The sequence below is a fragment of the Schistocerca serialis genome, chromosome 12, assembly GCF_023864345.2.
Source record: "Schistocerca serialis cubense isolate TAMUIC-IGC-003099 chromosome 12, iqSchSeri2.2, whole genome shotgun sequence".
Lineage (NCBI taxonomy): Eukaryota > Metazoa > Arthropoda > Insecta > Orthoptera > Acrididae > Schistocerca > Schistocerca serialis.
In genome coordinates, this window is record NC_064649.1 from 165,767,758 (window position 1) to 165,784,019 (window position 16,262).

The 16,262-nt window shown below is 36.2% G+C and overlaps 1 protein-coding gene across 3 annotated transcripts in view; it reads left to right on the plus strand.

Annotated features, from left to right (window-relative positions):
• Positions 1-16,262, plus strand: part of LOC126428067 (uncharacterized) — a 259,575-nt gene that overhangs the window by 66,167 nt on the left and 177,146 nt on the right. The window contains exon 1 of one of the 3 annotated variants that reach the window (XM_050089952.1): positions 11,557-11,689. The exons of the other annotated variants lie outside the window; for them this stretch is intronic. The gene's annotated coding sequence lies outside the window, so the exon portion shown is untranslated. Of the gene's footprint in view, positions 1-11,556; positions 11,690-16,262 lie in introns of those variants that run through there. 3 annotated transcript variants of the gene reach the window in all.

Genomic DNA, 16,262 nt, shown 5'->3' on the forward strand with positions numbered 1-16,262 from the left:
ACAAACCTGACATGATACTCACCAATAAAAAGAAGAAATTAACACAACTAATTGAAATATCCATACCCAATACAGCAAATATACAGAAGAAAACAGGAGAAAAAATTGAAAAATACATTCAACTGGCTGAGGAAGTCATGGACATGTGGCATCAGGATAAAGTTGACATCATACCAATTATACTTTCAACTACAGGAGTCATACCACGCAATATCCACCAGTACATCAATGCAATACAGCTACATCCAAACTTATATATACAACTTCAGAAATCCGTAATTATTGATACATGTTCAATTACCCGAAAGTTCCTAAACGCAATGTAACATATACCGTACAGTTAAAAGGAAGTGACGCTTGATCAAGGTCCGCGTCACTTTCATTCCGAACCAGACCTAAGGTCTGAGAAAAAACAGAATAATAATAATAAAGTGAAAATAGAAGGAAACAAAACCAAACATTCAACACAAACCAAAAGAAATTTTACCAGACAATAGATAACACACACATTAAAATAAACAATCCACCAAACATAACAGACATGGAACACTTCTGGAGCAACATATGGTCAAACCCGGTACAACATAACAGGCATGCACGATGGATACAAGCAGAAACAGACACATACAAGATGATACCACAAATGCCTGAAGTGATAATTTTGCAACATGAAGTCACCCAAGCAATTAATTCTACTCACAATTGGAAAGCCCCTGGAAATGATAAAATAGCAAATTTCTGGTTAAAGAAGTTCACCTCAACACATTCACATCTAACTAAATTATTTAACAGTTACATTGCAGACCCATACACATTCCTGATACACTTACACACGGAATAACATATCTGAAACCTAAATATCAAGCAGACACAGAGAACCCAGCTAAATATCGCCCCATAACATGCCTACCAACAATATACAAAATATTAACTTCAGTCATTAAACAGAAATTAATGACACATACAACACAGAACAAAATTATAAATGAAGAACAAAAAAGCTGTTGCAAAGGAGCACGAGGATGTAAAGAGCAACTGATAATAGATGCAGAGGTGACATATCAAGCTAAAACTAAACAAAGGTTGCTACGCATACATTGATTACCAAAAAGCTTTTGATAGTGTACCCCACTCATGGTTACTACAAATATTGGAAATATACAAAGTAGATCCTAAATTGATACAGTTCCTAAACATAGTAATGAAAAATTGGAAAACCACACTTAACATCCAAACAAATTCAAATAATATGACATCACAGCCAATACAGATTAAGCGTGGAATATACCAAGGAGACTCATTAAGCCCTTTCTGGTTCTGCCTTGCTCTGAACCCACTATCCAACATGCTAAATAATACAAATTATGGATACAGTATTACTGAAACATACCCACACAAAATCACACATTTGCTATACATGGATGATCTAAAACTACTGGCAACAACAAATCAACAACTCAACCAATTACTAAAGATAACAGAAGGATTCAGCAATGATATAAGTATGGCTTTTGGAACAGACAAATGTAAGAAAAATAGCATAGTCAAAACACACTGAACAAGAAGATTACATATTGGATAACCACAGCAACTGCATAGAAGCGATGGAAAAAACGGATGCCTATAAATATCTAGGATACAGACAAAAAATAGGAATAGATAATACAAGTATTAAAGAAGAACTAAAAGAAAAATATAGACAAAGGCTAACAAAAATACTGAAAACAGAATCGACAGCAAGAAACAAGACAAAAGCTATAAATACTTATGCCATACCAATATTGACCTACTCATTTGGAGTAGTGAAATGGAGTAACACAGACCTAGAAGCACTCAATACACTTACACGATCACAATGCCACAAATATAGAATACATCACATACATTCAGCAACAGAAAGATTCACATTAAGCAGAAAGGAAGGAGGAAGGGGATTTATCGACATAAAAAACCTACATTATGGACAGGTAGACAATTTAAGAAAATTCTTTCTAGAACGAGCAGAAACTAGCAAAATACACAAGGCAATCACTCATATAAATACATCGGCTGCACCACTGCAATTTCATAACCACTTCTACAACCCTTTAGATCACATAACATCAACAGATACGAAGAAAGTAAATTGGAAAAAGAAAACACTTCATGGCAAGCACCCGTATCATCTAACACAGCCACACATCGATCAAGACGCATACAACACATGGCTAAGAAAAGGCAATATATACAGTGAGACAGAAGGATTCATGATTGCAATACAGGATCAAACAATAAACACCAGGTATTATAGCAAGCATATTATTAAAGATCCCAATACCACAACGGATAAATGCAGACTTTGTAAACAACAAATAGAAACAGTAGATCACATCACAAGCGGATGTACAATACTAGCAAATACAGAATACCCCAGAAGACATGACAATGTCGCAAAAATAATACATCAACAGCTTGCCTTACAACATAAACTTTTAAAACAACACGTTCCTACATACAAGTATACACCACAAAATGTACTGGAGAATGATGAATACAAATTATACTGGAACAGAACCATTATAACAGATAAAACAACGCCACATAACAAACCTGACATCATACTCACCAATAAAAAGAAGAAATTAACACAACTAATCGAAATATCCATACCCAATACAACAAATATACAAAAGAAAACAGGAGAAAAAATTGAAAAATACATCCAACTGGCTGAGGAAGTCAAAGACATGTGGCATCAGGATAAAGTTGACATCATACCAATTATACTATCAACTACAGGAGTCATACCACACAATATCCACCAGTACATCAATGCAATACAGCTACATCCAAACATATATATACAACTACAGAAATCCGTAATTATTGATACATGTTCAATTACCCGAAAGTTCCTAAATGCAATATAACACATACCGTACAGTTAAAAGGAAGTGACGCTTGATCAAGGTCTGCGTCTCTCCATTTTTAACCGGACTTAACGTCTGAGAAAGTGAAAAATAATAATAATAATAATAATAATATAAATTTGGACAAATGTCATCAACTACAATATAATAATCCAAGATGGATACAATACATATTTATGCAAATGTCAATAACAACAAAAAGTTTCGTAACAGATCAGTTACAAGATAAATGAACTACAAGGGTCACTCCAAAAGAAATGCTTCTGTAAAAATACAGTTTTAATTCTGCATGTGTGAAAGTTTTACAGTGTGTAGATACAAACCTTCCCACTTGTTTTCAAACTTAGTTCAATCTGTTCCCGTGAGTGGCGCTGTCACAGCATGTCTTCAAGATGGCTGCTACACTTGACGTTCGTCAGAAGCAATGTGCTGTCATGGAATTCCTGTGCTGTGGAAACGAGGCAGTGGGAAACATCCACAAGAGGTTGAAAAAGGTGTACGGAGATGCTGCTGTCAATCGCAGTACAGTTAGTCGGTGGGCAAGCAGGTTACATCACGAAAGCGGGCACGGCAATATTGAGGACTGTCCTCGCAGCGGCAGGCCTCGTACTGCAAACACTCCAGACAATGTGCAGAGAGTTAACGAATTGGTGACTGCTGACAGACGCATCAGAGTGAACGAATTGTTGCGCTACACTGGGATAGGGAAGGAAGTGTTTGCAGAATACTGAAGTTGTTGGCGTTAAAAAAGGTTTGTGCCAGGTGGGTTCCCGGCACCTGGCGGGCCTCACGTCCAAAAATTTTAACTGCTAACACAGCCAATACAAGGAGCTGCAAATCAAAATGATGGATATTTCGTCGCCCAGCCAGGCATTCCACAGCAAGCTCTACAACAAATACAGGAACACTTTAATGAAGCTTCAGAAGACAACTCTCAATATACAGTTTAATAAAAATTGCCTAGCTAATAATGTAATTCCATATTATATAAAAAAACTCTGTGAATAGCATGTCATCTGCACCAAAGAAAGTGTAACAGAAAGTGGAGATTTTGTGGCTAAAGCATGAAATTAGGGAATTATATGCTAAAAAGTAGTTGCTTAACACTAAACTTTACCAAACACATTTAGATTTGGCCAACAAATTTACAATACCAGCTCACTTTGAGGAAATAACAGAGAGAGAAAAGGCATATATTCAGAAAGTAATGCAAGAAAAACGAGAGAAACAAAACAGAAAACTCAACAGAATAATCAACAACACAAACACACCCACTAAAAACAATCTCAACAACAATATAAGTTCCATGACGGAATTGTTAACCTACCTGACATAAATCTTACCGAACAAGAAAAGAACCTACTAGAAAAAGGGCCAAAACACAACATTAACACTAACATATCACACAAAACAATAGAAAACCTAATAACGGAATCAGGAGACATTTTACAGGAACAAGAAAGACTCAGCACCCCAGAGTTTAATGCAAACTAGACAAGAGAATTAGTAGCTGCAGAAATATCACAGATAATCAGAACACACAAATCCACAATTATTTTTAATCATAAAACATCAGAGGAAATCACAGCCAGCAAACTTAAAATAAATTAAAACAGAACAATGCCATAGTAACAAGAGCAGACAAAGGGAATATTACTGTAATTATGGATGAAAAGGAAAACACAGAGAAAACACTGGATTTTCTCAAAGACAACAACATCACAAAACTGATCAGCGACCCCAACAGCAATATACCAGAAAAAAACATTCAACAGACACTGTAAAACATCAATAATACATTCTCAAAAAGCCAGGTAAAGAGGATGACACAGGAAAATGCAAAAGCACCCACCCTAAATGCCCTACCAAAGGTTCACAAGGATAATATCCCATTAAGACCCGTAATTAACTTCCGAAACGCTCCATCCTACTACATAGCCCATCAAACACACGCACTACTTAAAAAACTGTACACGTTTGATAACAACAGGAATCTGGAGTTAATAGACAGAATCAAGAACATACACATACCGGACACAGCAACCCTCATATCATTCGACGTCACATCAATGTACTCTTGCCTTCCAATAAATGAAACAATCATCGTCATCACACAAATATTAAAACAACAAGGAAACATACCAGACACACAAATCAATGAAATAACCAACATACTCAAGGCCATTACATCACAAAATAATTTTGTATTCAATAAATAATTCCCCCCCCCCCCCCCCCCCCCCCCTATGAACCATGGACCTTGCCGTTGGTGGGAGGCTTGCGTGCCTCAGCGATACAGATAGCCGTACCGTAGGTGCAACCACAACGGAGGGGTATCTGTTGAGAGGCCAGACAAACGTATGGTTCCTGAAGAGGGATTGACTGATCTGGCCTTGTAACAAAAACCAAAACGGCCTTGCTGTGCTGGTACTGCGAACGGCTGAAAGCAAGGGGAAACTACAGCCGTGATTTTTCCCGAGGGCATGCAGCTTTACTGTATGGTTAAATGATGATGGCGTCCTCTTGGGTAAAATATTCCGGAGGTAAAATAGTCCCCCATTCAGATCTCCGGGCGGGGACTACTCAAGAGGATGTCATTAGCAGGAGAAAGAAAACTGGCGTTCTACGGATCGGAGCGTGGAATGTCAGATCCCTTAATCGGGCAGGTAGATTAGAAAATTTAAAAAGGGAAATGGATAGGTTGAAGTTAGATATAGTGGGAATTAGTGAAGTTCGGTGGCAGGAGGAACAAGACTTCTGGTCAGGTGACTACAGGGTTATAAACACAAAATCAAATAGGGGTAATGCAGGAGTAGGTTTAATAATGAATAGCAAAATAGGAATGCAGGTAAGCTACTACAAACAGCACAGTGAACGCATTATTGTGGCCAAGATAGATATGAAGCCCACACCTACTACATTAGTACAAGTTTATATGCCAACTAGCTCTGCAGATGACGAAGAAATTGAAGAAATGTATGATGAAATAAAAGAAATTATTCAGACAGTGAAGGGAGACGAAAATTTAATAGTCATGGGTGACTGGAATTCGAGTGTAGGAAAAGGGAGAGTAGGAAACATAGTCGGTGAATATGGATTGGGGCTAAGAAATGAAAGAGGAAGCCGCCTGGTAGGATTTTGCGCAAAGCACAACATAATCATAGCTAACACTTGGTTTAAGAATCATGAAAGAAGGTTGTATACATGGAAGAACCCTGGAGATACTAAAAGGTATCAGATAGATTATATAATGGTAAGACAGAGATTTAGGAACCAGGTTTTAAATTGTAAGACATTTCCAGGGGCAGATGTGGACTCGGACCACAATCTATTGGTTATGACAGAGTTTCAGGGAGAGCATAAGGGAGCAATTGACAGGAATGGGGGAAAGAAATACAGTAGAAGAAGAATGGGTAGCTTTGAGGGATGAAGTAGTGAAGGCAGCAGAGGTTCAAGTAGGTAAAAAGACGAGGGTTAGTAAAAATCCTTGGGTAACAGAAGAAATATTGAATTTAATTGATGAAAGGAGAAAATATAAAAATGCAGTAAATGAAGCAGGCAAAAAGGAATACAAACGTCTCAAAAATGAGATCGAAAGGAAGTGCAAAATGGCTAAGCAGGGATGGCTAGAGGACAAATGTAAGGATGTAGAGGCTTATCTCACTAGGGGTAAGATAGATACTGCCTACAGGAAAATTAAAGAGACCTTTGGAGATAAGAGAACAACTTGTATGAATATCAAGAGCTCAGATGGAAACCCAGTTCTAAGCAAAGAAGGGAAAGCAGAAAGGTGGAAGGACTATATAGAGGGTCTATACAAGGGCGATGTGCTTGAGGACAATATTATGGAAATGGAAGAGGATGTAGATGAAGATGAAATGGGAGATACGATACTGCGTGAAGCGTTTGACAGAGCACTGAAAGACCTGAGTCGAAACAAGGCCCCCGGAGTAGATAACATTCCATTGGAACTACTGACGGACTTGGGAGAGCCAGTCCTGACAAAACTCTACCATCTGGTGAGCAAGATGTATGAAACAGGCGAAATACCCTCAGACTTCAAGAAGAATATAATAATTCCAATCCCAAAGAAAGCAGGTGTTGACAGATGTGAAAATTACCGAACTATCAGTTTAATAAGTCACAGCTGCAAAATACTAACACGAATTCTTTACAGACGAATGGAAAAACTAGTAGAAGCCAACCTCGGTGAAGATCAGTTTGGATTCCGTAGAAACACTGGAACACGTGAGGCAATACTGACCTTACGACTTATCTCAGAAGAAAGATTAAGGAAAGGCAAACCTACGTTTCTAGCATTTGTAGACTTAGAGAAAGCTTTTGACAATGTTGACTGGAATACTCTCTTTCAAATTCTAAAGGTGGCAGGGGTAAAATACAGGGAGCGAAAGGCTATTTACAATTTGTACAGAAACCAGATGGCAGTTATAAGAGTCGAGGGATATGAAAGGGAAGCAGTGGTTGGGAAGGGAGTAAGACAGGGTTGTAGCCTCTCCCCGATGTTGTTCAATCTGTATATTGAGCAAGCAGTAAAGGAAACAAAAGAAAAGTTCGGAGTAGGTATTAAAATCCATGGAGAAGAAATAAAAACTTTGAGGTTCGCTGATGACATTGTAATTCTGTCAGAGACAGCAAAGAACTTGGAAGAGCAGTTGAATGGAATGGACAGTGTCTTGAAAGGAGGATATAAGATGAACATCAACAAAAGCAAAACTAGGATAATGGAATGTAGTCGAATTAAGTCGGGTGATGCTGAGGGAATTAGATTAGGAAATGAGACACTTAAAGTAGTAAAGGAATTTTGCTATTTGGGGAGCAAAATAACTGATGATGGTCGAAGTAGAGAGGATATAAAATGTAGACTGGCAATGGCAAGGAAAGCTTTTCTGAAGAAGAAAAATTTGTTAACATCGAGTATAGATTTAAGTGTCAGGAAGTCATTTCTGAAAGCATTTGTATGGAGTGTAGCCATGTATGGAAGTGAAACATGGACGATAAATAGTTTGGACAAGTAGAGAATAGAAGCATTCGAAATGTGGTGCTACAGAAGAATGCTGAAGATTAGATGGTTAGATCACATAACTAATGAGGAAGTATTGAATAGGATTGGGGAGAAGAGAAGTTTGTGGCACAACTTGACAAGAAGAAGGGATCGGTTGGTAGGACATGTTCTGAGGCATCAAGGGATCACCAATTTAGTATTGGAGGGCAGCGTGGAGGGTAAAAATCGTAGAGGGAGACCAAGAGATGAATACACTAAGCAGATTCAGAAGGATGTAGATTGCAGTAGGTACTGGGAGATGAAAAAGCTTGCACAGGATAGAGTAGCATGGAGAGCTGCATCAAACCAGTCTCAGGACTGAAGACCTCAACAACAACAACAACAAATAATTTTATTCTCAACACGAAGGACTGCCAATGGGATCACAACCTGGACAATCTTCAGACCCATAATAAAACCAAAGAACTACAGGTTATATACTGGTACCGTTATGTCAATGACGTAATATGCCTGATTGATGAACCACATACACACATAGAACAGCTAGACAATGAAATAAGCAACTTACACAAAAAATTAACTTCACATTAGAAACAGAAACTAACAACACACTACACTTTCTAGATCTCACCATACAAAAAACAAACAACACACACAACTTCACAATATTCAGGAAACTGACAACCACTAAGCACCACCATTCACAACCTATCAAACCACCCATTGACACATAAGCATGCAAACTTCTGTTTCTTCATGGGTGTTCTGTTTTATCTGTGGAGCATGAATCTGAACTACGCACAAGAACTAAACAAAATAAAACAAATAGCAGCAGAAAATGGTTGTACCCTCATACGGTAGACAAGTTAAATCAAACAATATGCAAATAGTACAAAAATGAACACACCACACACACACAAATCCTCACCCAGCACAGAACAACACAAAGCACAACAGAGCAACAACACACACATGAAACGAAATGGCACATACTCACTTGCAATAAGAGCAAAAGCATGTGGCAACTTATTAATATGAATACTAATAGAGGAAAACAACTACAAAGTGATATTGCCTTAAAAATAGAAGGAAAATTAGTCTCCAGTGGGAAAGAAACAGCAGAGGAATTCAATAACTAATTTACAGAAACAATAGAAAACCTGGCTAACCATCTTAAAAATAGCTGTCCCTTGCAACTAGAACCAAACTTATGCTCTGAGACTCTATTTTTAAGGCCTACATCTGAAATTGAAATAGAAAAGACACTTCATAGCAAAATTTAAAAAAAATCATCTGCTGGACAAGATCAAATTCCATGCTTCGTCCTCCATAATTGCAGTAACTTTATCAGTAAACACCTAGCCCACTTAATAAACTTCTCATTCCTGAATGGTGCATTTCCTGGTATGCTCAAAATTGCAAAAATTATACCTGTCCACAAAAAAGGAAGCAAAGAGGATCCCAGTAATTATCGACCCATTGCACTGCTTTCAACTTTTAGTAAAGTATTTGAATATATAATGGCCACCAGAATCATGTCCTTTCTAGACAAAGAAAATATCCTGTCACCTGCTCTGTTCGGCTTCCAAAGTAAGAAAGCTACAACTGATGCAATACAAGAATTTCTAGATCATGCACTGGAGCTTGTGGACAAAAAACTCCCAGCCATAGGTATCTTCCTAGATCTAACAAAGGCCTTCGACATGGTTAATCATAGTATACTTTTGCAAAAGATGCATTCCTATGGAATAAGAGGAAATGCCTATGACTGGTTTAAAAGCTATCTGGAAGATCAACAGCAGTATGTCGAATTAAATGAAACTAAGCTCTCGGGTACAGCTAGCACTGTACATTCCTCCATACATACCATAAAGCAAGGCGTTCCCCAAGGCTCCGTCCTGGGCCCCTTGCTGTTCTTACTTTACATAAATGACCTTCCTCACAGCCTACCAGACACAAAAACCCTTTGTTTGCTGATGACACCTCTGTACTCATATCTGCGCCCGAACAAATTCTTCAGTCTAATATAGATAGGACCACAGATCAAATAAGTTGATGGCTTCAAAGTAACAGCCTGCTTCTTAATGCAAAAAAGACAATTGGAATAACCTTCCACACTGGCCAAAACAGAAATCCATTATTACCAACTATATCACTGGACAAAATTATGTTAAACTTGAAAATGAAATAAAATTTTTGGGGGTCACTATTACTGATACTCTCACATGGAAAAGGCGCATTGACATTACCAGCACAAAACTTAATAAAGTATGCTTCATGATTAAATCAATAAGGAACGTCACTAACACAAGTACCCAAACCACTATGTACCGTGCACTCTTTCACTCTGTACTTAACTACGGAATCTTCTTCTTCTGGGGCCAAAATTCTGAATCAGTTAAGATATTCAAACTGCAAAAGAAGATAGTCAGAACAATTATGTCCAAAAACCAAAGAGACACTTGTAAACCATTATTTAAGAAACTAAATATTTTGCCCCTCCCATGCCAATACATACTATAATTATTATTCTTTACCAAAAAAAGTATCAACAAAATTAGCAAAAATATGGATTACATCGATTATGACACAAGATCAAAAACCTCTCTAAGAATACTTCCCCACTCAACAAAACTATACAGTGATGGTGTCAATTGCATGGGAATAAAATTATATAACCATCTTCCAACTTTTATACAAGAAATAAATAAATTCAAACAGACGGTGAAATCTCTTTTAATAAAAGACTGCTTTTATACCATCCAGGAATATTTTGAATCAAAATTGTCTTAGTGCATGATAATGTATCAAATCTGAATGTTATTAAGTCAATTTTGTCACATCATGTAAAAATTCTCTGTAAAGCTGTAACTTTATATTACATTACCTACAAATTATGTTACTTAATCATTCTTCTGTGTTCTTGTTTACTGTTTTAGACTACTGTAAACTGTATATTTGTATTGACTTATCCCATATCAGTTGTACAAGCCATTGTACTGATTTGACCTGTGGGACAAATAAATAATAAATAAACAATAACAAGATCGTTCACAGAATAGGCAACATATTAAAGAAACAGTGACTCCAAATAGGATACAGGACAGAGAACACAACACAGAAAAAGATAAGAACACAAGAAACACCCACGGATAAATTTAACAGATCAGGAATATATGAACTCACATGCAACACTTGCCAGTCAGTATACGTAGGACAAACATGCAGAAACTTCAAAACAAGATATTCGGAACATCTCAGAGCTTGTAAAAGCAACAGCTCCCATAGCACATTTGCTGATCACCTTATAGTCAACAATCACCACCCAACCATAATAGAAACAGACTTAAGAATACTAAAAACCCAGCCACAGCCTATACAGCAAACTGACTATTGAGGAAAACTTAAATACACAGAAGGCAATAGCAGAAGGAAATCAGGTCTTAAACGGATACACTACACTCTCCAATGGCACACTATTTAACACATTAAAGGAACTTTACAAATAAAAACTGCACAACAGATAAAGTCTACACACACACAAAATGCAAACAAAATTCAAATTTGGCGCCGAACTCTCTGGTAAACAAATGAACACGCTCTGGGCTGACACACACAACAAACCACAATCACACTGTGTTCTGGTGTAGTGAAAGTGTTTTACTACGTTATTTGTGGAAAATACTTGTAATAGTTACGTATGCATGACAACATCTCAGCATGATGCGGAGAATGCAAGTGCTTGCCTCATGAAAACGTAAGTAAATACGAAAATAGGCGCGAAAAACTAAATTACATTCTAAAAGATAGGTTAACTCCCAGCAAAAAACTTTCCCATTAACATCGTTTGGTTGTAGATGACAAGCAACCTGTAGCAATTAACACAAAAGTGGTACATAAAATTCATACACACCAAATGTAAAGGTATTTACAAAAAAAGAAACGATCTGTTGTTTGAACTAGAAATACACATAATTTTATAATCATTTACCAAAAATGTTCACATTGCAGAATAAATAAAAACGAAAACCCACTGATGGTGCCGAAACATGTTTGAGTACTGAGAAAAACGGAGTTTTGCGTAACTGGCGGACCTCACATCCAAAAATTTTAACATATGTACAGTTTGCAGTTAATTTATTCTTTCTTATAAGGAAAGTGGGTAATTTTTCACATACTCGAGGAACTCTTGAGCAGCGTAAATTAATTTACTTTTGATCCACCTTATTTACTGGCGCTGTGTAGCCATATTTAGGTAATTTGTTGAAGCAGACAGGACCAAGATTTTTGTACCTGTTGTGTGTCTTTGCAAGCCTAACACATGGCAAATCAATTGTATGTCCACTTATATTATGGTCATGAAATGTCCTCCTTAAGTCAAATTTACTGAAATTCTCATTAATGAAGACGAGGGAGTTGTGAATATACAGGCCAGACACTGTAATTATATTTAGTTTCTTAAAATAATCTCTTCGTGATTTGTATGGGTTAAGCCCTGCTATGCAGCGTATGGCTTTCTTTTGCCATTTAAACACTACAAAAAGCGATTCGGATAGCTGGAGTAGGAGGTTTTTGTTAATCCTGCGTTGTTTTAACATGCTCTTGGAAAATGACATCTCCTAACACAAATTTCTAATAGCTAAATGAAATACCAATTTTCCTAGATTTGGCTTTAAAAATGTTTTGATGTAACGAAATATTTTCATAGAAACTTTCTTCCCCCATTTCCAAACTTAGGAATTGAATCTCTAAAATTGCTGAAACAAGTATTTTTTTTTATCTCCAACCAAGAAGCTAAATACAGTTTCATAGACGTAGCTTTAAAATGTTTTACCAGTTCTTTAATTATTTAGTTTTTTTAAAAAATTCACCCACTATTTCACCCTTTTGGGAGTTGAATTTCGAAAAGTGTTGAAACATAATCTTTTTATTTCTGGCCGAGAAACCAAATAGGCCTACCAATTTATTTATTTATTTATTTTATCCATCTTTCAGCACCTATATGCAATCGATGTCGTCAGAAGAGTTACAGCTATTTGTACATTATGTTTTACATACCAAAATATTACATAGTAAAAATATAGCAATGTTGTAAACTATTAGCTTACAACAGCCTCTACACCTAGATCCATACATAACAGTAAGCCATAATTTATCAGCATTAACATGCAATCAATGTTGTCAGAAGTATTATAGCTATTTGTACATTATGTTTCATATAGCAAAAATATTACATCAAAAAAAAAAAAAAAAAAGATAGTGTTGTACCCTATTAGCTTATAGCTAGCTGCCTCTACATCCATAACTATACATAATAGTAAGCCTTAGTTTATCAATAAATTAGATCATATTTACAACTATTCTGAAATTCTTCTACACTGTAGAAAGTATTTTTCTTCATCCACACTTTGGTTTTAGTTTTGAAAATATCCATTGAAACCAATTGAGCCTGTATGGGTAAAGTGTTGAATAATTTTATGCCTATGTATTCATAGCTAGAGTGGGTTTTCTTAAGCCTGGTTGTGGGTATATCAATCATATTTGTTTGTCGAGTATTGTGTTGATGAACTGATTTCCTTATAGTGTAGTGGTTTAAGTTTTCTTTTATGTTTAATAGGCAACAATATATGTAAAGAGATGGGACTGTTAGAATTTTTAAGTCTCTAAAATAAGGTCTAATGAGGTCTTGTTGTCAGTGATTCCGTACAAACGTCTAATTGCTTTCTTCTGCCAAGTGAAAATTTTTTTGGCTCCTGGAGAGTTACCCCATAAAAGAATGCCATATTGTAGATGGCAATGAAAGAAGGCATAGTATGACTGAAGCAATAAATCTTGTGTAACACATGTGTGTAGTTTGGCTAGTAGGTAGATAACCCGTGATAGCTTTCGACATACATAATCTGTATGTGTGTCCCAAGTTAATTTTGAGTCAATGTGTATTCCTAGTAGTTTAACAGATGATAACTCCATGTTACTGTTTGATAAACTGAAGATTATCTTGACAGTCTTTTCATGGTTCATAGATAAGTCATTAGCTTCAAACCAGATATTAGATATTTTGAGACACTCTTCACTTTCCTCCTTCAATATGTTTAGATCCTTTCCAGAATTAGCTAATGTTGTGTCATCAGCATAGAGGATAGATTTACAGGGTAAGTTGTTCGGAAAGTCATTTACAAACAATATAAATAGTAGAGGGCCAAGCACTGAGCCCTGAGGAACACCTCGTTTTATACTTAAAGTCTGTGACTGTTGGTCATTATGCTTTACTATTTGTTTTCTATTGCTGAGGTATGATTCAATTAGTGAGAGTTCCAGGTGTTTGATTCCATAGCAACACAGTTTATCTAATAATAATTTGTGGTTAACTGAGTCGAAAGCCTTACTCAAGTCAATTAGAATGGCTTCAGCAGATAATTCTGACTCAAATGCACTTAGTACAAAAGAGATAAGGTTTTCAACTGCTTTGACTGTTGATAAGTTTGACCTGAATCCATACTGAGAATCATTTAATATATTATTGTCTGATAGGTGTATGCATATTTGCTGCATTATGCAATGTTCTATTATTTTTGAAAGAATAGGCACAAGTGAAATTGGTCTATAATTATTGATACAGGACTTGTCACCCTTTTTGTATAATGGTATGACAACTGTTTTTTTGAGACATTCTGGAAAGTGTCCACTCGAGAGCATCCAGTTTATCAGTATGCAAAGGGGGTATGTTATGAGATCTACAACTTTTTTAATTACATAGTTTGACAGGCCATACACATCTTCAAATCTAGAGTATCCTAATTTAGAGGTTGCTTTAATTATATCAGTTACTTGTACTTCTCTCCATTTACAAGCTGACACTATGTTTGTAATGTTTTGTTGAAAATTTCTGCCAGATATGGGGTGAGGAATAGGTGTATGTGTTGAATTGGAATTCTGGTTGCTATGGGTTGGAAGGCTAAGATTGGCAGAGTTGACAAAAAAGTGATTGAAATCATCAGCAGTGACGTTAGCAGCATTTGTGTTGTCTTTGTAGTTTATATCCATACCTAGCTCTGCTTTTATTACTTTCCATGCAGCCTTACATTTATTGTGTGATTTTTTAATGAAATCACCATTTGCCTTACACTTGGCTATTTTAATTTCAGATCTATATTTTCTTTTCAGGTTTTTGTAAGTTTCTTTATCTACTGCTCCCTTTTTGACCTTATCGTGACAAGTAATTACCAATAGTCTCAGTTTTTGTAATTGGGGTGAAAACCACTTCTGTAAAGTTGAGTGGCTAGGTTTCCTAACATTTTTGTTTTTTAACCAGTGGACAGCATGTGTGGAAGATTTCAGAAATGATTTTGAGGAATGTGCTGAAGGCTTCATCAACATTTCTGGAGGAATGTATAACAATATTCCAATCTATAGACTTAAGTTCTTCTCTATACTTGCTAATATTTGTATCTGTAGATAGTCTGACACACTGAGTTTGTTCCTCGTCTTCTTTTGGTTTTTTAGTAATTAGTTTCACCCATATACCTCTATGGTCTGACAGGTAATCGACATTAAGTAAGCCTAGCTCAAAATCACATTTGTATACATTTGTTATTAGATTGTCAAGACAGGAGGAGTGCCTTGTAGGACTTTCATTGGCACAAAAGAGATTATAGGATCTTAACATATTTACTAAATTAACATTTCTGGCTGTCATTTTCCTAATGTCTATGTTTAGATCCCCAAAGATTAAAATTTTGTATTTAGTATATTTTTGTATACTGATCACAAGTTTTTCTAAACGTTCTATAAATTGTTCTACATTACTTTCAGGAGTGTGATATAAAGACACAGTTATGAGCTGTATACTAGGTATAATAAAAGCAGCTGCTTCAAAAACACCTTTAGTGCATAGGTCACTAACTTCAAGAACAGAAAACTTTAGGTCTAGATCATTGATAATATATATGGATGAACCCCCATAGGATTCACTGGGTCTGCAGAAGTATGTAGCTAATCTGAAACCTGATGGTACATACAATTTTATATCCTCTTCCTTTAACCAATGTTCGTTTATACATAAAATCATTCTTTTGTTACTTTTTAATAGTATACCAAGCTCATCAGCTTTATTTTTCAGAGACTTGACATTTAAGTGCAGAAATAAGACAGAGTTACTGTCACAGGAGGGGAGGAGTACAGTATTATGTGGCAATGGAGAACATTTAATTGTTTTTTCAGCCCTGGAATCTACGTTAGGTGGCGGTTGGACTTCCCTGGGATAAACCATAAAAAATCTTCATTTCTCTTAGGTAATTTTTTGGGTCTGTTTGAAACACGGTTGGAAGTTT